At 35.7% G+C, this 26704-nt stretch overlaps 1 pseudogene; it reads left to right on the forward strand.

Annotated features, from left to right (window-relative positions):
• The first annotated feature begins 11715 nt into the window (after nucleotides 1–11715).
• LOC138905662 (uncharacterized) lies at nucleotides 11716–23600 on the forward strand (annotated as a pseudogene).
• Nucleotides 23601–26704: the final 3104 nt, after the last annotated feature.

The following is a 26704-nucleotide window of genomic DNA, read 5'->3' on the forward strand; positions in this document are numbered from 1 at the left end:
ATATACATCCGAGAGATCGTTCGCCTGTATGGTGTCCCAGTTTCCATCATTTCAGATAGGGGTACTCAGCTCACATTGCGGTTTTGGAGGCCCGTGCAGCGAGAGTTGGGTACTCAGGTTGAGTTAAGCACAACTTTTCACCCTCAGACGGACGCGCAGTCTGAGTGCACTATTCAGATATTGGAGGGCATGTTGCGTGCTTGTGTCATTGATTTTGGAGGTTTATGGGACCAGTTTCTACCACTCGCGGAGTTTTCATATAACAACAGTTATCAGTCGAGTATTCAGATGGCTCCGTACGAGGCTTTGTATGGGAGGAGGTGTAGATCTCCGGTTGGATGGTTTGAGCCGGGTGAGGCTAGGCTCTTAGGTACAGACTTGGTCCAGGACGCATTAGATAAGGTGAAATTGATTCAGGAGCGGCTTCGCACGGCGCAGTCTAGGTAGAAGAGCTACGCGGATAGGAAGGTCCGTGATGTGTCTTTTATGGTTGGGGAGAAGGTTTTGCTGAAGGTATCACTCATGAAGGGTGTTACGAGGTTTGGGAAGAGGGGCAAGTTGAGCCCCCGGTTCATTGGGCCTTTTGAGGTGCTTCAGAGGATAGGAGAGGTGGCTTATAAGCTTGCCTTGCCACCCAGCTTGTCGAGTGTGCATTCAGTGTTTCATGTTTCCATGCTCCGAAATTATATTGGAGATCCGTCCCATATTTTGGATTTCAGCACGGTTCAGTTAGAGGGTGATATGACTTATGATGTGGAGCCGGTGGCTATTTTGGATCGGCAGGTTCGAAGGTTGAGGTCAAAGGATATAGCTTCAGTGAAGGTGCAATAGAGAGGTCAGCTTATGTAGGAGGCCACTTGGGAGACCGAACGGGAGATGCGGAGCAGATATCCACGCCTATTCGAGACTCCAGGTATATTTCTAGACTCGTTCGAGGACAAACGGATGTTTAAGTGGGGGAGGATGTAATGACTCGGCCGGTCGTTTCGAGAGTTATAACCCTGTTTTCCCCATTCCTACTTCATTTTGTGTTATTCAACTATATTATGTTATATCAGGTTAGTTGGTTCGAGTCCGGAAGGAACTCAGAGTGAAATGAGACACTTAGTCTCATAATTGAAAATTTTAAGATAGAAAAGTGGACCGGATATGGACCTATATGTAAACGACCTTGGATTTGAATTTTGATGATTCCAATAGCTCCGTATGGTGATTTTGAGCTTAGGAGCATGTCAGGAATATTATTTGGGAGTCCGTAGAGGAATTAGGCTTAAAATGCCGAAAATTTTATTTTTGAGAAGTTTGACCGGGGGTTGACTTTTTGATCTCGGGGTCGGAATCCGATTTTGAAAATTGGAATACCTCTGCTATGTCATTTAGGACTTGTGTGAAAAATTTGAGGTCAATCGGACGTGATTTGATAGGTTCCGGAGTTGTTTGTAGAAATTAGAAATTCTAACGTTCATTAGGCTTGAATTGGGGTGTAATTCATGGTTTTAGCGTTGTTTGAGGTGATTTGAGGATTAAACTAAGTTCGTATGATGTTTTAGGACTTGTTGGTATATTTGGTTGAGGTCCCGAGGACCTCGGGTGAGTTTCAGATGGTTAACGGATCAAAAATTGAACTAGAACAGCTGCTGCAATTTCCTTCTGTTGGAAATTGCTTCTGCCCAGAGATCGAGCTCAGGGTCGAGGGCTACGATCGAACCCCAAATCGAGCTCAGGGTCGAGGGCCACGATCGAAGCCATGATCGAGCCCAGAGTTGAGGGCCATGATCGAAGGCATGATCAAGCTCAGGGTCGAGGGCCACGATCGAAGCCATGATCGAGCCCAGAGTCGAGGGCCACGATCGAAGGCATGATCGAGCCCAGGGTCGAGGGTCACGGTCGAAGACCAGGTTGAAGTCATAATCAAAGGCAGGACCGAGGACCAGGATCGATGACATCGATCGAAGGCCAAGATCGAGGCAGAACCGAGGGTGTCTGGGTAGAATTATAAAAATAGGGACTTCATCCCATTTGCCATTTTTGACAAATTGGAGCTTGGGGAGAGGCGATTTATGATATATTTTCAAGAAAAAGTTGAGGTAAGTGCCTTGTGATCATTTCTACTCCATAATATTGAATTATCATCGAGTAATCCGACTAGATTTCATGATTTTAATGTGTAAATCAGAGATTGAAACTTAGAAATTTGGAAATAAGATTTGTAGATTTGAGGGTCGAGTTGAGGTCGGATTTTGGTAAAATTGGTATGGGTAGACTCATGGTTGGATGAGCTTTCGGATTTTGTAACTTTTGTCAGGTTCTGAGACGTGGGCCCCACAGGCGATGTTTGAGCCAATTTCGGGTTTTGGTCTAATTTTGAAGCTTTTCTTGTGGAATTCATTACATTAGCGTATATTGATGGTATTATACTGATTGTGAATTGATTTGGAGCATTTTGAGGCAGAGTCCAGAGGCAAGAGCATTGCGGGGTAGAAATTTGACCGGTTTGAGGTAAGTAACGATTGTAAATCTAGTCCTGAGGGTATGAAACCCCGGATTTCGTATCATTCTATTATTTTGAAGTGACGCACATGCTAGGTGACGGGCGTGTGGACGTGCACTGTTGGGGATTTGTGACTTGCTCCGTCCCGTAGCAACTTTAAAGTTGCATACTTTATTGAAACCATTTGATACTTATATGTTTTAGAAAGAATTTCAGTAAATTAGGCTGAATGCCATGTTTGGGCCTTGCGCCAATGCTGTTTGGACCCTTAAGGGCTGTTTTTTATTATCCTCTCACCGTTTTCGATTGAAAATCTATACTCAGTAATGTTTATATTTGTTTACCGCATAAATCAGTTTTATGACTCTATTTTGATGCATATAAATGTTTTGGGTCGAATGCCATGTTTTACTCGAATGCCCGAGGGATTGAATTGTGAGGATGAGTGTGGATCGGGGCTGCCCACCTGCAGCATACTTGTGACTGAGTAAGGCCTAGGGCCTGATTGGTGAGGATGAGTGTGGATCGGGGCTGCCCGCCTACAGCCTACTTTATTATTATCACACGTGAGTTGTCCGTGTAGATTATAGTGCTTGGGCTGAAGGAGCCCCTTTGGAGTCTGTACACACCCCCAGTGAGCGCAGGTACCTACTGAGTGCGAGTGCTGAGTGCTGAGTGCTGAGTGACTGGGAGGCAAGAGTGATTGTGAGGCATGCTTGAGTGGCAAGAGTGATTGTGAGGCATGCCCGAGTGGCAAGAGTGATTGTGAGGTATGCCCGAGTGGCAAAAGTGATTGTGAGGTATGCCCGAGTGGCACGAGTGACTATGAGGTTTGCCCGAGTGGCTGTTTATGATTTCATCATTTTTGCTCACCTTTGCATTGAGCCTTTGTTTGAAAAACTATTGGAAAAATGTCTTTAAAATGATTTTTATTGGAACTGGGTTTAAACGAGATGTTTGATTCAAATCCTGATTTTTAAGAGCATGTGGTATTTTACTGAGATTTCCTGATATGAATGTTATATGTTTTATTACTCGTCACTACTGCTCAGTCTTTATTTATTGTTGTTACTTATTGAGTTGGCGTACTCACGTTACTCCCTGCACCTTGTGTGCAGATCCAGGTGTGGCTGGACACGGTAGTGGTTATTGAGTGTTCTGGTTGCAGATTTTTTTGGAGATAGCAAGGTAGCTGTTTGGCGATCGCAGCCCCTGCTTTTCTCCCTCTTATCTTCCTCTAGTAGTATTTAGCTATTTTTCCAGGCTGAGTTAGCCTTGATATTGTTAGAGAGATTATAGTAGATGCTCTTGACTAGTGACACCCCGATGTCGGGCTTTTCTTTTTCCACACTTCTATTTTTTTCTTTGATTTGAACTCTTTAAATGGAGGTTGTTATGTTAAATAACCTTGAAATTATCTTTGAAATAAAAATATCATTTTGTTTTGGAAATGAGTCGGCTTGCCTAGTTCCACAATAGGCGACATCACGACAGAGGGTTAGTTTTGGGTTGTGACAAAAAGAATAGCAGGCATGCCGATAAACCTAGAATGTAAATTTATTATTACGATCGTCCTACTCCTCAAGATGTCTTAATAGAGGAACGTGATTGGAATCAGACTAATACGTCTTATAATGATTCCAAAATTTATGAGTGGAATCTTGATGGATTGACTGATACACAACTGACTATTCTTGTGCATAGAATGCTTATGTATGCAACTATCTGTATGAGTGTGAAAAATACAGATAGAACTATTTGCAAAATGATTATTGCAGGTTTTACTGACCAACTTCGTGGCTGGTGGGATAATTATTTGACTGCTGATGAAAAGTTAATGGTTATTAATGCTATAGCCACTTACGAAGGAATTGATAACTTAGGCATGACTCTTGTGAAAAATAGAGAAGATGTTGTTTATACCCTTGTTCTTACAATATTAGAACACTTCAATGGTAGATTTACCAATCAGCATGAGACAGTTCGTACTCTACTTAATGGTCTTAAATGTAGGATCTTAGGTGAATTCAGATGGTATAAAGACACTTTTATGAGTAGAGTCATGGAGTTACCATAAAGTAAGTACGATCATTGGAAAGCTAAGTTTATAGATGGCCTTCCCTCCTTATTTGCTGAAAGAGTTAGAAAGACTCTAAGAGGTAGCTTTAGTGAAATTCCGTACAAAGATTGTACCTATGGTAAGTTGATAAGAATTTGCACACAGGAAGGGTTAAACCTGTGCAATGAGTTAAAATTATCTAGACAGCTTAAGATTGATAAGCTTAAGGAAAGAAACCAATTAGGAGATTTTTGCACCCAGTTCGGTTTATCCGAGACTTCTACTCATAAGAAGAAGAAACACAAGTATCATAGATACCCTAAATCAGACAGTCCTTATAGGAGAAAGAGATCTAGATATAGATCCAAAGAAGAGCGTGATGCTAAAAAAGCCCATCGCAAGTCCACTAGATTTACCAAAAATAGGTTTAAGCGTGATCTTGCTGATATTAAGTGTTATAAATGTGAAAAATTTGGCCATATAGCTCCAAATTGTAAGCTTCAAAAGCTGAAAACCTTAGAACTAGACAATGAGTTACGTGATAAGGTTTATGGTTTGTTATACACTTCTGGATCAGAATCTGATTATTATTATTCTGAGTCAGAATCTGAAGCTGAAATAGATTTACTTGATTTATCTGATAATGATAAAAATATTGATAATACTTGTGCAGCTTGAAAAGGTAATACATGTACCTGTGATAATGATGAATTTTATAAATTGCAATCTCAGTTCCAAGATTTGAACATGAAAACTATTACATCTGATAATGTAATAGAACTTTTAAAAGAAGTTACTGATGAAAAACTTCGTGAAAAGATTATAAATTTGGCTGCTAGTAATAGTTCAAGTTCTTCTTCAAGTTCTTCAAAACCTTTTGAAAACTCAAAAAAAGAATTTGAATATTTTGCTCCTTATTCTTTATTAGAGGTTAATAACCGTCTTTTAAATAAAAATACTACTCGAGCAAGAGATTCTTCTTTCGATGATTTAAAGGTTGAAGTTGAAAACTTGAAACGAGAGATCAAATCTCTTAAACAAAATCAAATGATTTGTGATCATAGGATTACTCAGATTGAGAAAATCAATTCTCCAGCTGAGAAATCTGATGATAAAAACAAAAGTATTTCTGAAAATGATATTTCTTCTGAAAAACCTATTAAGATTAATTCTCAACATGATATATTTTTGGGAATGATGCAAATTGTCACTACTCATAGATGGTATATTAAATGTACTACTCTTTTTGATAATAGTTTTTCTATTACAAATATTGCTATGATTGATAGTGGAGCTGATGTTAGCTGCATTCAGGAAGGTCTAGTACCTACTAAATATTTTCAAAGAATTACTCATATGGTAAAGTCTGCATCAGGACATGCTTTAGATATAGAGTATAAATTACCTAATACTGGTATTTGTCAGAATAAAGTCTGCATTCCTCACTTCTTTTTATTAGTGAAAAATCAGTTATATCCTCTGATTATACTTGGAACACCGTTTATTAATACTATTTATCCTTTCACTAGCATAGACTCAAAAGGTTTTTCTGCTACTTATAAGGATAAAGAGATAAGTTATACTTTTATTACAGATCCCGTAACTAGAGATATAAATGCTTTAATTGATATGAAGTAAAGACATATTGATTCATTACCAGACATATTGATTCATTACAATTGGAATTATTTAGTATGAATATATTCGATACTTTATATTCCACTAAAGTGCAGGAAAAGATTAAATTGATTTCCGAAAATATTGCTATTGATATTTGTGCTGAGCATCCCAGTGCTTTTTGGAATAGAAAAAAGAATATTGTCACTCTGCCATATTAAGATAATTTCTCTGAGGATGATATTCCTACTAAATCTCGACCTTGTCAGATGAACGCTGAACTGGTAGAATTCTGCAAGAAAGAGATTGATAATTTGCAACAAAAGGGTTTGATAAAACGCTCAAAATCTTCTTGGTCTTGCACAACCTTTTATGTTAATAATGCTGCTGAAAAGGAACGTGGTATTCCTAGATTGGTTATTAATTATAAACCTTTAAATAAGTTTTTAAAATAGATAAGATATCCAATTCCCAATAAAAAGGATTTATTGTCAAGATTTATATGATGCCAATATATTTTTAAAATTTGATTTAAAATGTGGATATTGAAAGATTCAAATATTTAAAGAGCATACTTATAGAACTGCTTTTAATGTTCCATTTCGGCAATATGAATGGAATGTTATGCCTTTTGGTTTAAAGAATGCCCCTTCTGAATTTCAAAAATCAAGAATGATATATTCAATCCTTATTTTGATTTTATCATTATTTATATTGATGATATTTTGATATTCTCAAAAACATTTGAAATGCATATTAAGCATTTAGATATTTTTAAAAGAATTGTTATACAAAATGGTTTGGTTATTTCAAAACAAAAAATGAATTTATTCCTAACTAATATTCGATTTTTAGGACATTATATTTGTCAAGAAAAAATTACTCCGATTCAAAGATCTATTGATTTTACATCAAAATTTCCCGATGTTATTACTGATAGAATTCAGTTACAAAGATTTTTGGGAAGTTTAAACTATATATCACCTTTTTATAAAGATTTGTCTCATGATTTAGCCCCCTTATATGATAGGCTAAAAAAGGATTATAAAAACCCTTGGACTGATAGTCATACTATTTTAGTTAAAAATATTAAACAACGTGTTAAATTTTTACCTTGTTTGACCCTTGCTAATCCTGCATGGCAAACAATTATCGAGACTGATGCATCCAATATTGGTTACGGAGGGATTTTGAAACAGATAAATCCTAATAATAAGCATGAATATTTGATTAGATTTTACTCTGGAAAATGGTCTGAAGCCCAAAGAAAATACGCTACTGTAGCTCATGAAATATTAACCATAGTTAAGTGTGTTTTAAAATTCCAAGATGATTTATACAATCAAAAGTTTTTGATAAAAACTGACGCACAATCTGTTAAATATATGTTTAACAAAGATTTTAAACATGATGCCTCAAAAATAATATTCGCAAGATGGCAGGCTCAATTGGCCCCTTTTGATTTTGAAATTCAATACAAAAAGGGAATTGATAATTCTCTGTCGGATTTCTTATCTCGTGAATATTTGCAGGATGGAACTCCCATGGGGTAGAGGTAGAGGTAGAGGATGGGGAAGATCATCCCCACATTCCAAAGGAAGAACATCCCCTTCAGGATTGTCATATGGATCCACATCAAACTCCCCAGTTATACAAATGGGAAGAAAAAGTTTGACTAATGAGAAAATATCTCTCAGAGGCGAGTCCTCGATGATAGGACCATCCATTCACCTTAGAAGATATTCCAGAAGATAGTCCGTTATACGCACACTTGCAGGCATATTTGACTGCTCAAAAGCAAAGTGATACTTTTGCTTCTATTACAAAAGAGGACAATGATGATATCAAGTCCTATGAGAAATTGTCTAACAAAGAAATGATATTTCTTTTAGAAAATTCTGATATTCAGAGAAAAGAAGAACCATGGAAGATATTCCAAAGGTATTTGATAAATGGATTGTATTATCCGGGTGAGTCATGCAAAACCCGTTCTTATTATGAAACTATACTCACCAGTACTGGTAGTGCAGAATTTCAGCACTTTTCTGGTTATACCACAGACGAGAACGTTTATAACTTCTCAAAGATCATAATCAAACATATTATATCTATTGAAGATTGAGAAATATCCACGATGAGAGAAAGGTAGATAAACCTTAACAAGTCCCGTATGAATTTTACCTATTGGGATTATATCCAGGCCTTTAATAAAGTGCTCTACTACAATAATGATCGATACAAACATACTTGGTTCGTAAAAGTATGTTCAAAGATATTTGCAGAGCCCATTCCAAATTGATTTTTAAACTGGTGGTCATACCACGGTCCGACAGTAAAGATATTACGTGATCCATTTCTCATGTTATACAAAGAATGGACAAAAATTTCTCCAGTTATAAATAAATTATACCACACAGATCATATCTGTTACCTAGAAAAGATTGACCAGATATATTTCTTTCTGGAATTCTCTATTCCTTGGATTCATAAATGGACTCCAGAAGTTGGATTCACCGAGGAATAAATTCCTTGTTTATACAGGACATTTTATAACAATTTCTGGGATAAACTAATGAAAAAGGATCCCAAAACTAAGGGGTTTATCAGCATGCCTACTATTCTTTTGGGATAACCTCTGAGTTTATTAAACTCTGACCAAACTTCATTTTTGTAATCAAAAGTAGTATCTAATTTATCAGCAAAATCTTTTGATAAATCAATAGGTTTGATATTCAAACCGGATAACTTTTTATCAAGAAGTTTTTCTAAATCGTTTAAAGATTTAAATTTAAAATCCTGAATCTCAGGGGGTCTTTGAACATGAGTAAGAACAATTTGAGGTTCTGATTTGCTTCCTGACGTAGAAGCAATATCAGTTAAAATCTTGTTAGTACTCATATCTTTTATCAAAACTGTTAAATCATCAAGTTTTTTATCAAGAAAACTGATTTATTCACCCAAAACTTTATCATATAAACTCAAATAATTATTTTAAAATATTAATTTATTAATTTCTGCGATGCTGACTGCAGCAACATCTTCATCAATAAATTTTTAAATGCAGTAAATGTAATACCTATATTATTTGGTAAAACAAAAGATGCTTGAGGAGGGTAAATGGCGTTAGTAATATTGCCACTCCCATATTTAAAAGATCTTTCTAAAATCTTTATATAAAGCGGTAAATAAGTGGTTATAAACCAAGGAACAAAATAGATAATTTGATTATGTAAAGCACAAATTTTATAAAACTCTTGAGAAATATTATTTAAATTATCTTTACTATAAGTATCAAAAAATCAAGTTTTAAACCGGTTCCATTTATCACTGAAAAATTCTTTTTGAATATAAATTCTAGCTTGTGACCCTGGACTAAAATCTATTTTGTGTGGGATCATTTAAACATCATTGGGATTAAAATTCATCTCGGACGCAGAAGGAATATCCTTATCAGAAATATTTTTACTATCCTGAACAATATTTGTCTGGAGGTTAATCTTAACCCTTTCAACTGGCTTATCACCCACTTTAGTAGAAATTGTATGCAAAGATGCACCACGATTTTTAGCTGGTCCATAGACTGGTTCAACAAGAGAAATATATTGAATATCAGGTAACAATCTACGATTGGTAAATGAATGTCTATTATAATTAGAACTAATAGCAGGCAAAAGTCTATTATTAGAAAATGACTTCCTATTATAAGTGGAACTATTATCATCAAACTGAATACAAATCCTACCATCCGGATTTTGAGTAATATGAGAATATTCAGTATTACTAACAGCATCAGTTATCTGACCAGGGGATATAACTGAATCCAAAGTCCAAGTAGTTGGGAAATTAATTTTTTTCCCACTTAATAGGTTTCCTCGTGGTGACCTTAGACTTTACAAAATATGTTTCCACTAATATAGTCTGATCTAATGTATCATATAATTTACATCTAGGGTTTAACGTAGATAGCAATTTAAGATAAATTATATACGATAAACATATAAGTTCAGAACCAGGTGCATAATTATAACCATGCATTTTCACATTTAATATCAAGGCATCAAGTATATTAACATCACATAGAGATAATGAAGATTGGGTTGAGTATTAAAATATACTGGACCGTAGGCCATAGTAGATTCAATAAAACTCATCAGAGACTGTCTAAAATTCAGATTTCTAGCATCTCTGAGAGCAGCCAAAAACGTCTCTGGTAACCCTTTAAGGGTTAATGGCTTAAAAGCAATTTGAACCATACCAACATGCAGATAATTATACTGATTTTTATATAAATCTAAATCATGCTTGTTTAACAAACGAATAGTCTGTTCAGACGAATTTAAAGCTAAAGATTGCTCAGTAGTTTTAACTAACTGTTTTGAAGAAAGTTTATCAAACCATCCGTAATCATAGATTGTTCTAATAGAGACTTTAGGAATAATCCATTTGTTCAACAAATTAAGGTTTTGAGGTATATCTACCTCTTCTAATCTAGTATTTTTCATACTAGTTTCTCCCAAATTCATAGAAACAAAATCATATCTATGTCGAATATTTCATATCTATCTCATATATACCATGAAAGTTCCTAGGCACTGATACCATTTTAACAGGATCAAGTGGCGGGCGGTAATCCGCACGGCCTTCTCAACTGAGCTAAAACAGAGATCACCGATTGATCGGAAACTGGAATTGTTTCACACCTCTGCTGACTATTATATGTTTGACAAAACCCGTTGTTATTATGAAACTATACTCACCAGTACTGGTAGTGCAGAATTTCAGCACTTTTCTGGTTATAGCACATACGAGAACGTTTATAACTTCTCAAAGATCATAATCTAACAGATTATATCTATTGAAGATTGGGGAATATCCACGATGAAAGAAAGGCAGATAAGCCTGCACGATTTCTACTAAAGTGGGTGATAAGCCAGTTGAAAAGGTTAAGATTAACCCCCAGACAAATATTGTTCAGGATAATGAAAATATTTCTGATAAGGATATTCCTTCTGCGTCCGAGATGGATTTTAATCGATATGATGTTTCAATGATCCCACCCCAAATAGATTTTAGTCCAGGGTCACAAGCTAGAATTTATATTCAAAAAGAATTTTTCAGTGATAAATGGAACCGGTTTAAAACTTGGTTTTTTGATACTTATAGTAAAGATGGTTTAAATAATATTTCTCAAGAGTTTTATGAAACTTGTGCTTTACATAATCAAATTATGTATTTTGTTCCTTGATTTATAATCATTTATTTACCGCTTTATATAAAGGTTTTAGAAAGATCTTTTAAAGATGAGAGTTGCAATATTACTAACGCCATTTACCCTTCTCAAGCACCTTTTATTTTACCAAATAATACAAGTATTACATTTACTGCATTTCAAAAGTTTATTAATGAAGATGTTGCTGTAGTCAGCATCGCAGAAATTAATAAATTAATTTCTCAAAATAATTATTTGAGTTTATATGTTAAAGTTTTGGGTGAACAAAACAGTTTTCTTGATAAAAAACTTGATAATTTAACAGTTTTGATAAAAGATATGAGTACTAACAAGATTTTAACTGATATTGCTTCCACGTCAGGAAGCAAATCAAAACCTCAAATTGGTCTTACTCATGTTCAAAGACCCCCTGAGATTCAAAATTTTAAATATAAATCTTTAATGCTTTAGAAGAACTTCTTGATAAAAAGTTATCCGGTTTGAATATCAAACCTATTGATTTATCAAAAGATTTTGCTGATAAATTAGATACTACTTTTGATTACAAAAATGAAGTTTGGTCAGAGTTTAATAAACTTAGAGGTTATCCCAAAACGAATAGTAGGCATGCTGATAAACCCAGAATGTAAACTTATTATTACAATCGTCCTACTCCTTAAGATGTCTTAATAGAGGAATGTGATTGGAATCAGACTAATACGTCTTATAGTGGTTCTGAAATTTATGAGTGGAATCTTGATGGATTGACTCATAGAGAACTATTCTTGTGCATAGAATGCTTATGTATGCAACTATCTGTAAGAGTGTGAAAAATACAGATAGAACTATTTGCAAAATGATTGTTGCAGGTTTTACTGGCCAACTTCGTGGCTGGTGGGATAATTATTTGACTGCTGATGAAAGGTTAATGGTTATTAATGCTATAGCCACTGACGAAGGAATTGATAACTTAGGCATGGCTCTTGTGAAAAATAGAGAAGATGATGTTTATACCCTTGTTCTTACGATATTAGAACACTTCAATGGTAGATTTACCAATCAGCATGAGACAGTTCGTACCCTACTTAATGGTCTTAGATGTAGGACCTTAGGTGAATTCAGATGGTTTAAAGACACCTTTATAAGTAGAGTTATGGAGTTACCAGAAAATAAGTACGATCAGTGGAAAGCTAAGTTTATAGATGGCCTTCCCTCCTTATATGCTGAAAGAGTTAGAAAGGCTCTAAGAGGTAGCTTTGGTGAAATTCCGTACAAAGATTATACCTATGGTAAGTTGATAGAAATTTTGCACACAGGAAGGGTTAAACCTGTGCAATGAGTTAAAATTATCTAGACAGCTTAAGATGGATAAGCTTAAGGAAAGAAACCAATTAGGAGATTTTTGCACCCAGTTCGGTTTACCCGAGACTTTTACTCATAAGAAGAAGAAACACAAGTATCATAGATACCCTAACCCTGACAGTCCTTATAGGAGAAAGAGATCTAGATATAGATCCAAAGAAGAGCGTGATGCTAAAAAAGCCCATCGCAAGTCCACTAGATTTACCAAAAATAGGTCTAAGCGTGATCTTGCTGATATTAAGTGTTATAAATGTGAAAAATTTGGCCATATAGCTCCAAATTGTAAGCTTCAAAAGCTGAAAACCTTAGAACTAGACAATGAGTTACATGATAAGGTTTATGGTTTGTTATACACTTCTGGATCAGAATTTGATTATTATTATTCTGAGTCAGAATCTGAAGATGAAATAGATTTACTTGATTTATCTGATAATGATAAAAATATTAATAATACTTGTGCAACTTGCAAAGGTAATACATGTACCTATGATGATGATGAATTTTATAAATTGCAATCTCAGTTCCAAGATTTGAACATGAAAACTATTACATTTGATAATGTAATAGAACTTTTAAAAGAGGTTACTGATGAAAAACTTCGTGAAAAGATTATAAATTTGGCTGCTAGAAATAGTTCATGTTCTTCTTCAAGTTCTTCAAAACCTTTTGAAAACTCAAAAAAAGAATTTGAATATTCTGCTCCTTATTCCTTAATAGAAGATAATAACCCTCTTTTAAATAAAAATACTACTCGAGCAAGAGATTCTTCTTTCGATGATTTAAAGGTTGAAGTTGAAAACTTGAAATGAGAGATCAAATCTCTTAAACAAAATCAAATGATTTGTGATCATAGGATTACTCAGATTGAGAAAATTAATTCTCCAGCTAAGAAATCTGATGATAAAAACAAAAGTATTTCTGAAAATAATATTTCTTCTGAAAAACCTATTAAGATTAATTCTCAACATGATATGTTTTTAGGAATGATGCAAATTATCACTCCTCATAGATGGTATATTAAATGTACTATTCTTTTTTATAATAGTTTTTCTATTACAAACATTGCTATGATTGATAGTGGAACTGATGTTAGCTGCATTCAGGAAGGTCTAGTACCTAATAAATATTTTCAAAAAACTACTCATATGGTAAAGTCTGCATCAGGACATGCTTTAGATATAGAGTATAAATTACCTAATATTGGTATTTGTCAGAATAAAGTCTGCATTTCTCACTTTTTTTCTTAGTGAAAAATCAGTTATATCCTCCGATTATACTTGGAACACGTTTATTAACGCTATTTATCCTTCACTAGCATAGACTCAAAAGGTTTTTCTGCTACTTATAAGGATAAAGAGATAAGTTATACTTTTGTTACAGATCACGTAACTAGAGATATAAATGCTTTAATAGATATGAAGCAAAGACATACTGATTCATTACAATTGGAATTGTTTAGTATGAATATATTCGATACTTTGAATTCCACTAAAGTGTAGGAAAAGATTAAATTGATTTCCGAAAATATTGCTATTGATATTTGTGTTGAGCATCCCAGTGCTTTTTGGAATAGAAAAAAACATATTGTCACTCTGCCATATGAAGATAATTTCTCTGAGGATGATATTCCTACTAAATCTCGACCTTGTCAGATGAACGATGAACTGGTAAAATTCTGCAAGAAAGAGATTGATAATTTGCTACGAAAGGGTTTGATAAAACCCTCAAAATATCCTTGCTCTTGCACAACTTTTTATGTTAATAATGCTGCTGAAAAGGAACGTGGTATTCCTAGATTGGTTATTAATTATAAACCTTTAAATAAGTTTTTAAAGTGGATAGGATATCCAATTCCCAATAAAAAGGATTTATTTTCAAGATTATATGATGCCAATATATTTTTAAATTTTGATTTAAAATCTGGATATTGGCAGATTCAAATATTTAAAGACCATACTTATAGAACTGCTTTTAATGTTCCATTTGGGCAATATGAATGCAATGTTATGCCTTTTGGTTTAAAGAATGCCCCTTCTGAATTTCAAAAAATCATGAATGATATATTCAATCCTTATCTTGATTTTATCATTGTTTATATTGATGATATTTTGATATTCTCAAAAATATTTAAAATGCATATTAAGCATTTAGATATTTTTAAAAGAATTGTTATACAAAATAGTTTGGTTATTTCAAAACAAAAAATGCGTTTATTCCAAACTAATATTCGATTTTTAGGACATTGTATTTGTCAAGAAAAAATTACTCTAATTCAAAGATCTATTGATTTTGCTTCAAAATTTCCCGATGTTAATACTGATAGAACTCAGTTACAAAGATTTTTGGGAAGTTTAACCTATATATCACATTTTTATAAAGATTTATCTCGTGATTTAGCCCCCTTATATGATAGGCTAAAAAAGGATTATAAAAACCCTTGGACTGATAGTCATACTATTTTGGTTTAAAATATTAAGCAACGTGTTAAATCCTTACCTTGTTTGACCCTTGCTAATCCTGCATGGCAAAAAATTATCGAGACTGATGCATCCAATATTGGTTACGGAGGTATTTTGTAACAGATAAATCCTAATAATAAGTATAAATATTTGATTAGATTTTACTCTGGAAAATGGTCTAAAGCCTAGAGAAAATACGCTACTGTAGCTCATGAAATGTTAACCATAGTTAAGTGTGTTTTAAAATTCCAAGATGATTTATACAATCAAAATTTTTTGATTAAAACTGACGCACAATCTGTTAAATATATGTTTAACAAAGATTTTAAGCATGATGCCTCAAAAATGATATTCGCAAGATGGCAGGCTCAATTGGCCCCTTTTGATTTTGAAATTCAATACAAAAAGGGAATTGATAATTCTCTACCGGATTTCTTATCTCGTGAATATTTGCAGGATGGAACCCCCATGGGGTAGAGGTAGAGGTAGAGGATGGGGAAGATCATCCCCACATTCCAAAGGAAGAACATCCTCTTCAGGATCGTCATACGGATCCACATCAAACTCCTCAGTTATACAAATGGGAAGAAAAAGTTTGACTAATGAGAAAATATCTCTCAGAGGCGAGTCCTCGATGATAGGACCATCCATTCACCTGGAAGATATTACCCGATCTATTTCTCATGTTATACAAAGAATGGACAAAACTTTTTCCAGTTATAAATGAATTATACCACACAGATCATATCTGTTACCTAGAAAAGATTGACCAGATATATTTCTTTCTAGAATTCTCTATTCCTTGGATTCATAAATGGACTCCAGAAGTTGGATTCACCGAGGAACAAATTCCTTGTTTATACAGGATATTTTATAATAATTTCTGGGATAAACTAATGAAAAATGATCTCAATACGAAGACGTTATACGGTCAAGAACTCTTGGACTCCATCAAAACAAAAATCCAAGAATATTCCAACAACCCTAAAAAAGAGAAGGTTGATGATAGTTCAGTTCGGCATATTGCCAGAAAGATCTCCTTTCAAGAAGGGGACAAAGAATAAATGATCAACGACTACTTGGAAGAAGTAAAAAAACATTTGCTTCGTTCCATCAATCAGTAAGAGAAATCCGACACTTCGATAAAAAGTGAGACCAGCAACGATGATATCGCAGATGATTCCCAACCTATTAAATCAGAGAAGATATTATCTGATGAAGCTTAAGATGCGGAAGAATTCCTCCGCAAAATGAAAGAGATGGAAAAACGACCAGCATAGTGAAGCCGCCGGACCTCACTGCACAGTGAAGCCACCGGAGCTAGCCGCTGGACCCCACTCAACAGTAGATAAACTGTTTCAACAGTAGATAAACTATTTCAACAGTAGAAACATTGCTCATCAACAGTAGAAACACTGTTTGCACAGTAGAAACACTGTACATGGGCCCATGTGGGACCCTATTTTACTGTTCATAAATTCTTTTTCTTTTCTATTTAAATGATTCATTCTTTCAGAGAAGGGAGGCAGAAGCCAAACCCCTCTCTCTCAAAACTCTCTCTCTCTCTCTCTCTCTCTCTCTCTCTCTCTCTCTTAATTGTAGGTACTATCTGTAATCGAAGAACAAAGTAAATAAAGTTTCGAGTTCTTCATCTTCAGGCCTTGCATCCCGGCCAAAAGGTATTTATTTTGTTGTTTATTAGTATTTCATCTAGTCTCTCCTCTCTGGCCATGACTATGTCCGGCTAAGAGACTTCATATCTATGTTGTATAACTAACTTCTCTCATATATAAACCATGAAAGAGACGGCATCTATCAAAATATAAATAAATTTTATATATAATTTCTTGCTTGGTTTCGAGATGGTTGGTACAGTCTAATATAGCACTAATCTTATTGGTTTTGCCTTAGTGGCTCCGTCTGGCCAGCCGTGAACTTTAGCCCGTTAAATGAGTTGAAAAGGGCATCTTCTTTCACGGTTAGAACTGCTAGACACATAGGCTCAATGAGAGTATGTATTATATTAGGACAGACCCCTTGCTTGAGTAAAAAGGTTTAACCTTCCATACAGTCATCAAAATATATAAAAAATTCAAGTATATTTCGATTCTTATATCCTTACTGATTGTGCGGATTACCGCCAGTCTTTCAATATAAGGATACTGAATTAGCTAGATTAAAAACTCTCGATCGTGTTAAAATAGAGATATTTAACTTGTGAAAACCTCGATGGACATATAATAGTCAGCAGAGGTTTGAAACAATTTCAGTTCTCGATCAATCGGTGATCTCTGTTTTAGCTCAGTTGAGAAGGCCGTGCGGATTACCGCCCGCCACTTGATCCTGTTAAAATGTCGATATCGAATATATATATATATATATATATATATATATATATATATATATATATATATATATATATATATATATTTTAAGATGTACATATTGTATAGTATATATATATATAGCTTATAGCTTATATACTAATTTCTTAACCAATGTACGATATATTTAATTCCGGTTAGTTAATATATTTTTTTATATAAAATAATTAATGTGTTATTTCAGGATTATAAAGGAAATTTTAGAAAAAATAACTAAGCATATTTTTACATTAAAATGTCATCATAATTTTATTCACTTGAAATCATTTTTTATTGATTTATGGAATCCTTATTTAATGCACTCTTTTTTTTTCATAAAAAAGAAAGAAACAAACAAATAATAAAATGGATAGATTAGTAAATAAATATTCCATGGGAAGAGAAGTAGAGGGTTTTTCCATGGGAAAATAATATTTTATTAAAATATTTCAAAAATTCCGACCGATTTCGGTCGGAATATTTAAAATTATGCTCTTGTCCCACATCAGCCGAAAGATGTGAGCTTTTTCATCTTACAAGTTGAGCTTTGATGCCATAGAGTCCAACAGTTGTGGACTAACAAAGAAAAGCAAATATAGGAAGGGTTGTAGTTAGTGCTTAGTAATAAGATTTAATATTCTATATTTAGAATTATAATTCAATAAAAAAATAATAATAATATATACTAGTACTAAGATATAATATTGTGGTTCTATGATATCTCAAGGTGGGAAATATACATGCGATACAAAAAATATATATCTAGAAGATTTCTAAAATTATTATATATTTAAAATTCCGACCGATTTCGGTCGGTATATGTAGTTTGATTGTCAGTCAACGCATTGAACTAACCGATCATTTTTGGTCGAAAAATTTCGACCGATTTCAGTCGCAATACCTTTGCCACCAGCATTTTTCCGACTAATTAAAAGCGGTCGGAATCGGTCTCTTTTTCTCAAATTCCGACCGATTTTGATCGGTTTTTCTGGACGAAATTAGCCAGTTTTTTAGTAGTGAATAATGACGGATCGATGTCGTACTTCAGCCAGAGGGTAAAGCTAATGAAGCAATGGTTTTAGGCACCCAAATTATTAGAGGCCCATTTTTCAATTAATAATAGGTTAATTTTTGTTAGGACCAAAAAAGTCAGGTGTCATGCGTAAGCTAGTAATGCAAACTTTGAACGACGATAAATCAGACAGCAAATGAGAAATATACCAAAAGAGACACAAACATCTAACGTGGTTAGGTCAATTGACCTACATCCACGGCGGAGATGAGCAATCCACTATATTAAAAATAGTACAAAATATCGAGAGAAGAAACTCACGAAGAGGAAAACACAAGTGACACACTAACACTTGTCCCGTAAAGTTCTCCCCCCTAAACACGACTCTCAAACCCCATATGGCTATATTGTGGATGCTGCTGAATGAGAAGGAAGGATCCTCAATTTATAGAAGTCCACACCTTTTCCTACAAGAGAAAGGACTAGCCAATATGGAAATTATATTTATAATTTTCTTCTAAGAAAAGGAAAACTCAATTATGGTAAATATATTGCCCTTTCCTTCAAGAGATAGGAAAACCAAATATGGTAAAAAAATTATGACAACGCCTAACAATTCTCCCCCTTGGCCTGGATTTTCTGATAAAATAAACTTGATCCACCTTCTTCACATAACCTACAACAGGTCGCATCTCCAAATCTCCACCACAAAATTTGTCTCAACGTGCGTAGCACTCTGGTCAAATTTCTCAGACAAAAATCATGAATATCGTCAAATAAGTTGCGGCTAGAACTAAACCCGCCAAGATGAACCTATCTTGAACCTCGCTCTGATACCACTTGTTAGGACCTAAAAGGTCAGGTGTCATGCGGAAGCTAGTAATGCAAATCTTGAACGACGATAAATCAGACAGCAAACGAGAAATTTACCAAAAGAGACACAAACAATTAACATGGTTCGGTCAATTGACCTACATCCACGATGGAGATGAGCAATTCACTATATTAAAGAGAGTACAAAATATCGAGAGAACAACCTCACGAAGAGGCAAACACAAGTGACACACTAACACTTGTCCCGTAAAGTTTTTCCCCTAAGCACGACTCTTCAAACCCCATATGGCTACATTGGGGATGTTGCTGAATGAGAAGGAAGGATCCTCAATTTATAGAAGTCCACACCTTTTCATACAAGAAAAAGGACTAGCCAATACGGAAGATTTATAATTTCCTTCTACGAGAAGGAAAACTCAATTATGATAAATATGTTGCCCTTTCCTTCAAGAGATAGGAAAATCAAATATGGTAAGAAAATTAAGACAACACCTAACAGTTTTATGGTAATGTTGTTTTAGAATATATTGAATATTTCTGGTAAAAAAAAAGATTTTTATAAAAAGGTAGAGAATTATTTAGCCAATGTGTTTTATGTTGACTTATAATTAATTTACATTCTTCTTCTTCTTTCTCATAATAAAATTTGTATTTTATATTCTTTTTTCTTTTGTCTTACTAAGTTGTCTATTCTCTAAAAAAATATGGGATGAAAAAAGTAAAAGTTTATCAGCATCGGAAGTTTATAGTAAGCCAATGAATTTTTGTTTCTAAGACATATATATGTCTTGCATGTATAATTTTTAACACTTACCCATGGTCGAGTAATAAATTTATTTGATTTGTTGATTCTTAAGGATAAATATTTCGTTAGGTGTAAACTCCCAGAGGGTATGCCATTTTACGGATGAAAGACATTGAATAAATTAAAATTGTTTCTTTTTCACTCTTTCAAGCATTGCAGCAACAATGGAATTTTATTCGAATATATTAAGTTATGGACTTCTAGAATCAAATTCTATTGTTCTAACTATTTCTATTATTTTTTTAAATTTGAATTTTAAAAAAAATATTTTTACCTCATAGTAGTATATTACATTTTTTTTTATTATTTATCAGAATTCACATATGTCAACTATAAAGCATGATTCTGGTTGCATTATATGACCGTTGTTTTTATTTTTAAGGCCTCTAAAAAAGTTGGCTTTAGGCCTCCGATGTTCTTGAACCGTCCCTGTCGTACTTGCAATTTACATGAATTAGAAAAATTGCGTTATAATTATTTCGTATTTCAATTTTACAAAGTATTAGCGAATACTTTGCTTCGCCATGACATGATACTGAAAGAAAGCAAAATAAAGCCTTTCGGTATGAAGCTACCTGTATCTAACATCATAAATAGATTGGCATCTTCACTATAGCAGTTCTTTTGGGTATAAAGTTCTTTCTATTTGTCTTTCTTTTGGATGCACTTATTTCTGGTGAGCAGTGAGCTTAAGTTTGGCACCATAAGATATGCGGACCTTGCACTAAGCACATAGAGGTTAAAATCATATTGCACGTATCGATTTTCTCTTCGTTGTTCTTCTCAATAAATTGTCGTCGTCCCAATTTCTGAATTGTTCGTTATATCTTTCTATATTCGAACTTGGGAGCAAGTTGATTCGTACAAATTAAATGATAAAGACGTCGACAAGTTATTGGATAAATTAAGGTTACTTAGGTGACCTTGATTGACATGCCAATATGCATTTTAGTAGATAAACAGTTATCTGCTTATCCATACTTCCATTAATATATACTACCCATGGGATAATTATTTGGAACAATTTTTCCTTCTCTGTACTATTAGTTAAATAGGATCAATATTATCATTTTTAAAAATTTGCAATTTTCTATTTTTTATTCTAAACTAAAACAAATTTGTTGATATTATTTATGTACAGATTTTTAAATTTTTGTTTTTATTAATAAGGCGTATACGCGCATCCAAAAACTAGTACTACAAATAAGATCAGTCGACCAACAGACGAAGAGAAGTACTTTAAAATTTCTAAGGATAGGTGTCTATTCAACATGCTTTAAAGGAAAACTAATCTTGATGTCTACTCATAAGGGTCTTAAGATATGGTTCCTAGCAGCACATGAATAATCAAACGTCTCATGAAAAAATAAAGTTTAATTACACTTCATTCAATCCTTACTCTACTAGAGCTTGAAAATATATATCAAGCAATGCCAGAACTCAAAAAGTAAGCACACTAGCAATTATGTTATTTGAAATCTAAGCATATTCGCAATCAATGCATCATACTAAAATATGTCTTTCACTTAAACAGAACTCTAAACCTTACTATCAAAGAAGAAGTGTATAAGGTCCTCCGTTTGAATAATCGAAATTGGAACATGATAGACCAAGGTTAAACTTCGTATAATATTAAGCCATGATGCGAAGTTAGGTTGCCGAGCTCGAGACCTAGAGGACGAGCAAAATAGAGACCGGTCAAGATCGAGATCGGCTAGGATCAAGGTCGAGCAAGTTTGAGACCGGTCAAGAGGCTAAATAGAGACCGATCAAGGCCTCGATCGGCCTCGATCGAGGAAAGCTTATCGAGCCAAAAAACAGAAAGACGGAATATCCGCAATTGGGCGAGAATCTCGGCGGAAATCACGACACATATCAATTAATTAAACTATCATGGGATTCGTTGCTGTATTTAAAAATTATATTAAGAATAGGACCTCCCCACTATGTAAAGGGGGGTCTGATTATTTGTAGGGCATATAGATTCAGATTCATAGAATATAAGGAAATATACTATCTTTTCTGGTTTTGATATTTAGTCATATTGTTCTCCTATCAGTTACTCTCTATTCAGTTTGAGGGTAATAAAACTTGAAGTCTTAGGTTAATTCATTCATTCGGTTTGCATTCATTTCTTTTACAGTCTATTTCGATATTTATTTATATATTTTCTTAATTTGTACCGAATTATACTACATATCCTTAGTAGCGCGTATAAATTCAATTGTCATCCGTTTTTTCGGGTAAACAGTTTGGTGCCCACCGTGGAGCTAAGGATAATAGTGGTTATTTGATACAAATCTTTGTAAAACACACCATTTTACATTTGCTTTTGGAAGTATCTTTGATTTCAGGCTAAAAATGACGAACTCTCAATTAATACCCCTACACATCGACAATGAATCTGGCCATCAAGGGGAGAATGAAAGGCTACCCATTGACCCAGTTGAAATTCGGGCCGTGGTTCCTATTGATGTTAACTCGCATGTGGCCATCGAATCGAACCGATATTCTGGTCCGAAAAATAGCATCCAGGGTGGAATCCGATCTGCAGTTCGAAATACCCAAATTATTGAAGAAGACGGGATCAGCCTGTGTATGATCTATGAAATCTGCAAGCTCAACAGGTGGCGACAGCTCAGTTGCAGAGCCAGACCCAGGCATCGAGCAGGGCTGAGCCTGGTCTACCCCAAGAAGTCACCCACAGAACAGGACCAGCTGTGGTAAGGTCAAATGAACAAGAATCGGGGACTAAACCCGAAATTATAAAGATACTCGAGGAACTGACAAAGCGGATAGAGTCAGGGGAAAAGAGGATCGAAGCAAACAACAAGAAAGTAGAAACCTATAACTCCAGGGTTGATCAGATCCCGAGGGCGCTACCAATACTGAAGGGTTTGGATTCCAAAAAATTCGTACAAAAGCCTTTCCCTCCGAGCGCAGCTCCCAAACCGATCCCCAAGAAGTTCCGCATTCCCGAGATTCCTAAGTATAATGGAACGATCGACTCCAACGAGCATGTCACCTCTTACACGTGTGCCATTAAAGGGAATGATCTAGAGGATGACGAGATCGAATTTGTATTACTAAAGAAATTTGGGAAAACCCTATCAAAGGGAGCAATGATATGGTATCATAATTTACTACCTAACTCTATCGATTCTTTTGCCGTGCTTGCAGATTCTTTTGTAAAAGCACACACCGGAGCCATAAAGGTCAAGAATAAGAAATCAGACCTCTTCAAGGTAAAGCATAAAGAGAACGAGATGCTAAGAGAGTTTGTATCTCGTTTCCAAATGGAACTAATGGATCTACTACCGGTCACAGACGATTGGGCCGTTCAAGCTTTCACTCAAGGGCTAAACGAACGAAGCTCAGTGACTTCATAGCAGTTGAAGCAGAATTTGATTGAGTACCCGGCTGTTACCTGGGCTGATATACATAATCGATATCAATCAAAGATTAGAGCCGAAGATGACCAGCTGGGGGCTCCTTCTGGTTCCGCTACCAAAAGAGACATCGACCGAGTATCGAGGATGAATAGGGATCTATACCAGTCATATAATAGAGATCGTAGGGGCAACAGACATGGGCACAACTCCATACGAGGTAAGAAGAGAAGCAAACGTGGCCAAGGCTCTCAAGGGTTGATCAGCAAGAATGGTTTTGACAGGCACACCGGGCCTAAGGAAGCACCGCGATTGTCGGAGTATAACTTCAATGTTGATGCATCCGCTATTGTATCGGCTATTGGACGCATCAAAAATACTAAATGGCCTCGACCTCTGCAGACCAATCCAGCCCAAAGAAATCCCAATCAAGTATGTATATATCATGGCACCCATGGCCACAGAACGGAAGATTGCAGGCAATTGAGAGACGAAGTAGCTCGGTTATTCAATGAAGGGCACCTTCGGGAGTTTTTAAGTGATTGGGCCAAGAATCACTTCAAAAATAGAGAGTTCAATAGACAAAACGAGCAAGAAGAACCGCAACACATTATTCACATGATTATCACAGGGATTGATGTTCCCCAAGGACCAGTGTTTAAATGCACTAAAGTCTCGATCGTAAGGGAGAAGCGATCTCGAGCTCAAGATTACATACCGAAAGGAACTTTGTCCTTCAACGACGAAGACGCAGAGGGAATAATGCAACCCCATAACGATGCACTGGTAATATCTGTACTCATGAATAAAACTCAAGTTAAGCATGTTTTAATTGATCTAGGTAGTTCGGCCAACATCATTCGATCAAAGGTCGTAGAGCAACTCGGTCTGCAGGACCAGGTCGTGCTTGCGGCCCTAGTACTAAACGGATTCAACATAGCATGTGAAACTACTAAGGACGAGATAACTTTGCTAGTAAATGTCGCCGGGACCATCCAAGAAACAAAATTCCACTTGATATAGGGCGACATGAGGTATAACGCCCTATTCGGAAGACCATGGATCCACAACATGAGAGCAGTACCCTCAACCCTTCACCAGGTTCTAAAATTCCCAACACTAGAAGGAATCAAAACAATCTACGGAAAGCAACCCACTGCAAAGGAAATGTTTGTTGTCGACGAAGTGATTTCGATATCGTCACTCTCATCGACAAAAGAGTCAAATTCGAAGGAGGAGACCAAATAGCAATCACAAACGTCGGCCTCAACCCAACTAGAAAAGCAGGAGTCTGACGAAGATGATGATTATGGGATCCCTCAATCCTTCATAATCCCCTTTGATTCTGACGCTACCAAATCAACGGTCGAAGAATTGGAGAAAATCACACTAATCGAACAATTACCGAAACAAAAGGTATACCTGGGCACGGGGTTAAATCCCGCGCTCAGGAAAAAGCTTATTCAATTTCTTACAGCTAACATGGATTGTTTAGCTTGGTCCCATCTTGACATGACAGGGATCCCACCGAAAATCACCACCCATAGACTAATCTTGGATTCGAAGTTCCATCTGGTGAAACAAAAAAAAAGACCCAGTCCGAGGTCAAACATGCTTTCGTAAAAAAGAGGTAACCAAGCTTCTTAAAATTGGGTCGATCCGTGAAGTAAAATACCCTGAATGGTTCGCAAACGTAGTAGTAGTTCCTAAAAAAGGGAACAAACTTAGAATGTGTGTAGATTACAAGGATCTAAATAAAGCATGCCCCAAGGATTCTTTTCCTTTGCCTAATATCGATCGCATGATCGATGCCACGACCGGCCACGAGATCCTCAGTTTTCTCGATGCCTATTCCGGGTACAATCAAATACAAATGAGGCCGGATAATCAAGAAAATATGTCGTTCATCACTAAGTATGGTACCTACTGCTACAATGTAATGCCATTCAGATTAAAAAATGCTGGTGCCACTTATCAACGCCTAGTAAATTGGATGTTTGAAGAACAAATAGGAAAATCTATGGACGTTTACATTGATGGCATGATAGTTAAGTCCCTGTGAGTAGATGACCATTTAAAGTACTTGCAGGAAACTCTCAGTATATTGAAGAAGTCCAACATGAAGCTAAACCCGAAAAAATGTGCATTCGGGGTCGGGTCAGGCAAATTTCTCGGCTTCATGGTATCTAACCACGAAATCGAGATCAACCCCGACAAGATCAAAGCTATTGATGACATCACGGTGGTAGACAGCGTAAAGGTCGTGCAGAGGTTAACCGGGCGCATGGCCGCCCTGGGAAATTCATATCGATTTCCTCCGATAAAGTCCACCGATTTTTCTCATTGCTAAAGAAGAAAAATAATTTCACATGGACCTCAGAATGCCAACAGGCCTTGGAAGAGCTCAAACGGTACTTATCGACCCCGCCGCTGCTTCACACACCAAGGGCAGACGAACAACTTTACTTATACTTGGCAGTAACGGAGGTAGCAGTAAGTGGAGTCCTAGTCTGGGAAGAACGAGGTACGTAATTTTCCATTTATTATGTCAGTCGAACCTTAGGAGAGGCCCAAACTAGATATCCCCACCTAGAAAAATTGGCGCTCGCTTTGATAAGCGCCTGTAGGAAACTAAAACCATACTTTCAATGTCACCCCATATGTGTTGTAACTACATATCCACTTCGAAATGTTTTGCATAAAGCCGAGCTTTCGGGACGGTGGGCCAAATGGGCCATATATTTTAGGTATGATATCGAATATCGACCCCGAACAGCAATTAAGTCTCAAATTTTGGCAGACTTCGTAGCTGACTTCACACCGGCCCTAGTACTTGAGATCAAAAAAGAACTATTGATAAATTCGGGTACGTCCTCAGGAATTTGGACCCTCTTCACGGACGGTGCCTCGAACGCGAAAGGGTCCGGGCTCGGCATCGTACTAATACCACCCACAGGCAACGTGGTTAGACAATCTATTAGAACTGTGAAATTGACTAACAACGATGCCGAATATGAGGCCATAATTGCAGGTCTCGAACTAGCCAAAGGCTTGGGAGCGGAGGTGATCGAGGCCAAATGCGACTCCCTCCTCATAATGAATCA

The sequence above is a fragment of the Nicotiana tomentosiformis genome, chromosome 2 (assembly GCF_000390325.3).
Source record: "Nicotiana tomentosiformis chromosome 2, ASM39032v3, whole genome shotgun sequence".
Taxonomy (NCBI): Eukaryota; Viridiplantae; Streptophyta; class Magnoliopsida; order Solanales; family Solanaceae; genus Nicotiana; species Nicotiana tomentosiformis.